Below are 4,284 nucleotides of genomic sequence, written 5' to 3' on the forward strand. Positions count from 1 at the left end.
CGACTGTCAGGCCAGGGGACGGAATGTGCAATGGTGAGACAGGACAGGCGGTCTAGGTTACGGCGTGTCTGCCATGTTCCCTTGGTGGTCCCCAACCATAGAGGAGACACCAGAGCCTGAAGATTTGGCCACCAGTGCTCTGGCCACTCCTCTCCGGCCATCCTTCTCAGTATACATGAGATGCTCAAATTACGATGTTTTATTCTAATGACAAAGAATATAACAAGCACAGGAAATGGCCTGGCATTAATCTCCACTCCATCTTGTGGCAGTGACTGCAATGAAAATGAGAAATAGTTTAAGCTTAACCCATTCTCATTACAATCATAATTACATTTTGTGGTCATTCTTAGTTTCTGGCAGACCCCAACTGCTCTCCATGTCAATTTGAAAGATACAGACAGCCCTTAATTTTTCCCCAGCATTCATTTGCTCAGCCATCTGCTGAAGACTTGATCCTTGAGAAGCTGAAAATTAGGCTTAAAGAACTTATCTGTTTTATGTTTTAAATGGTTTGGCGCAGACCTGCTAAACATCTGGATAAATGTAGTTTACATCTATCTGGATAAATGTAGTTTACATCCATGTATTTTACAGTGAATTGAAGAACTGATTTATCTTTCTAATAACATGTTTAGTAGAATACGAAAATCTGGGTTCTGATTACAGGGCCAATGGCACTGAAAACCAACCAGGAAGCATGCTTAGTGGTAAGAGGGGAACAGCCAGGGACCAGACCTTCTCATTCATAAGTACTGAGTGGGCATATCCCCGCCTACATCCTGCACACTGGTATTCTCCTGAACAACTGCACAGCTCCTGGCTCCACAGTATTCCTCTATGGTTGTTGTATAATAAATCCATTTGCCAATAACCGTCTTTGCCAATGGCTCATTCATTCTTTCAGCAAATATTAACTGAGAACCTGCAATGTATGAGCTGTTTGCCAGGAGCTAGGGATGCAGGCAAAGGAAGCTGAGCCCTGCCTTTGGGGGTTCACTTTCTGGCAGTCACCCAGAAAGTACAGCATAGCACAAAATGCTGTGGGGTGCAGACGAGGGCCAACCTCAGAAGTGAGGTAGGGTGGGTAAGCAAGGCCTTGCTGCACCCCAGCTTGGTCTCAGCTGGTGTGGGCAGCGGATAAATCAGCCAGCATTTCATTGACTGCCACTAGAAAAAAAATTTTTATTTCCTTGGGGCCACGGTGTTTTATTAGGTATGAGTTATATATAGTTCACAAGGCCCGGGATCAAAACTAGAGTAAGTTAAATACAACTCACAGGGCAGTCAGTGTGTTAAATACATCTACCTAGGGGTTGGAGAGAATGAAGGCGGTCAGTGAGACCGCCTTACTGGAGCTCCTGGCACCTACTAAGTGCCCACGTAGTAGAGGGGACATGCAGGCTTCCTAGAGAGGCCTTGGGGCATAGGGTTGTCAGGGCTTAACTAGGGGTGGTGGCAGGCTGTGTGTTGTGAGGCAAAGGCTAAGCCTTGCTGAGGCTTAGGGCTCTGAGAGAACTCTCAGTGTGGCTGGGCCACAGGGTGGGGACAGCATCTGAGGCAAGCTTCTGGAGTGTCCTGTATGCACGGCTAAGGGAATTGGGCTTTGCCCCAGTGCCGTGGGAACCTTTCTGCAGAGAGGCAGTGGCGAGTCAGATGATCAAATTCCCACTTTAGAAAAGTCGTTCTGGCTGTCGAGTAGATAACAAATCCCTCAAACCCAGGGCAAGACCAGGCACTGAGAGGCTATAGCAATAATTCCAGAGAGGACCTTGGTGGTGGTATGCTATTATGGATTTTATTTTATTGTGGACTCTATTCTACCCAGTTTTGTTTCAGCGAGCTTTTGGAGAATTTAAATTCTTGGACTGGATTATTTCAGAATGTCCCCTGTGTTAGAGCCTTTGGCCAGCCCAGTGGACATGGGGCTGGGTTGGAGTTTTCAGTGCAGGAAGCCACCTGGGGCATGGAGTCTCTGGGGCCTGGCTTGCCTTCAGAGTCTCAGGGATCGAGGATCCTCCTCACCCCCTCAAGGGTTATGTCCCCAGAGCCTCACCCTGTCCGGTGACATGGAGTTCTAGATACACAGTGAGTCCTGGGGAGGGGCCAGGCTATGGACCTGTCTTACTGGTCACAGGATCCCGGCACTTGCTCAGTTTCTCAAGCCTCCCTTTCCTTATTGCAAAGTGAGACAACAGAGAAGCGATGAGCCACAGGAGTGTTTGCTGGAGGGGTGGGTATCACAGTCACATCTGCCCGTATCTCTTTCTGACTCCTGGCCTGATGTTCTGCATTAGTTCAAGGTCCAGCAAATCAACATACACCTGCCTATTAACCTGCCTCAGTGCTCCACCCAGGGCACGTTTCCTGGGGGACTTCTTATTTCTTTATTGGAAAGAAAGACCAAGTACCCTGGACATTCCAGAAATGGCTTTTATATTTTTGATTGATGTTTTGAAATGTAATGTTAGGTCTCATAGCACAATTTAAAAATAGATCCACAAGGTTGGGTGCTGGTGGCTCATGTCTGTAATCCTAGCTCTCTGGGTGGCTGAGACAGGTAGATTGCTTGAGTTCAGGAGTTTGAGACCAGCCTGAGCAAGAGCAAGACCCCATCTCTAAAACGAAACAAAATAAAAATTAATCCACAGATACAGACGGGGCAGTTGGCAAAGGACATAGAGAAAGTAGATGCACATGGAAGGGGACAGGCCTCTGACAACACTGGAAAGATAAATTAGACACTTGCCATCAGAACTGGCCAGAAAATTAGGACAGCACTAATTGATACAGTAGATCTCTGCACGAACCCACGGTCGCACTTTCTCATCCAGCTGTCCCTTTGCTCAGTCCTGAGTCATCCTGGGCTGGCCCTGGGCTGCAGCTTCGGCTTGGCAGCTCATAATAGGCAGTGGAATTAGATCTGACCTTTGCAATTGTGGCTTTAAAAAAAATATATTAAATTTAAAAATGGTTAAATCTCAAATGAGCTGAAATCTTTTGTACAAAGGACCTGTCTATCATTGCTTTTGTCCATAAAATATATTTAACCTCAACCATGTAATTAAAGCCAGCGAATCCACAAGGCTGGCTGGGTTTATTATGTGCTCAGCCATTCTCATCTGAAAAGGACAGCGCCGGGTCCCTGGTGGGCATTTTCTTGAGTTGCTTGGCAAAAGCTACAGGCAGGAAGTTGAGCCTTGTCTAGAATAGCCATTTTACCTCCTCGTGCTTCCCCCACCCTACATCCAGGTTGAGCAGAAAATGCTTCACAATTAGAGAAAAATCTCCAACAAAGCGTAGTCAGCCAGCCTGACAGCACATTCTGGGGAGAATGTGTGTAATGGGTAGGGATTCAGAGGGTCCATGTCAGCGTCACGCAAACCTCAAGCTAAGCCCCAGCCTCAGATACCCAGCAGCTTCCAAGCAGGGCAGAGAGAGGTCTGTGGAAGTCCATAGACATATAAAAGAGTGACTCTAAACATGGTGCTGGGAATCGAGGCTTCCCCCAATGTAACTGCAGGAACACTGGCCCTCGAGTCCAATAGACCTGAGTTAGCGCTGCCATCCATCCGTGCTGATCATTTGGTGTGTGCATTTGGCAAGTCATAAAACCATTCTGAGCATCTGGTTTTCTTATGTATAAAATAGTGGTGAAAAAAAATCTCTCTCATTGCGTTTAAGTTTTCCAACAAACAAACAAAACTCCACCTTCAAAGTTAGGGTTGAAATGAGAAAATACATGGCAAATGCTTAGCACAGTGCCTGGTGCTGGAAATCAGCTACCATTCTTCTTTGTTTTTTCTTCTTCCTCCTCCTTTTTACTCCTGGAAAATAAACTATGAACATAGCCAAATAAGTTGTGTTTGCATGGAAAGGGGTGGGGTACCTGCCCTAGTAAACATCAAGACAGATTATAAAGCTATAGTCATTGTGATTGTGTGGTACCAGCCCAACACAAGTGAATGGAACGAAATAGAGAAATGGACCAGCCATGCCTTGCACTGTAGTCCATCAGGGAAAGCCTTGACCACTCGTTAAAAATGCTGGGAACCTTGTTTAACAATGTGGGAGAAATGAAATGGGATCCCTATCTCACACCACACACAAAGCTGATCCCATATGGATTAAAAGTGAAGGGCAAAATTTGAACATTTTATGGAGAAAATTGAGAAGACCTCAGGGCAAGACAGTATTTCTTAAGTAAAACACAAAAAAGTCGATAAGTTAGACTACATTAAAATTTTCTTACAACAGAAACACGGACAAGGTATTTGCAACGTA

Source organism: Nycticebus coucang, chromosome 3 (genome assembly GCF_027406575.1).
Source record: "Nycticebus coucang isolate mNycCou1 chromosome 3, mNycCou1.pri, whole genome shotgun sequence".
Classification (NCBI taxonomy): Eukaryota; Metazoa; Chordata; class Mammalia; order Primates; family Lorisidae; genus Nycticebus; species Nycticebus coucang.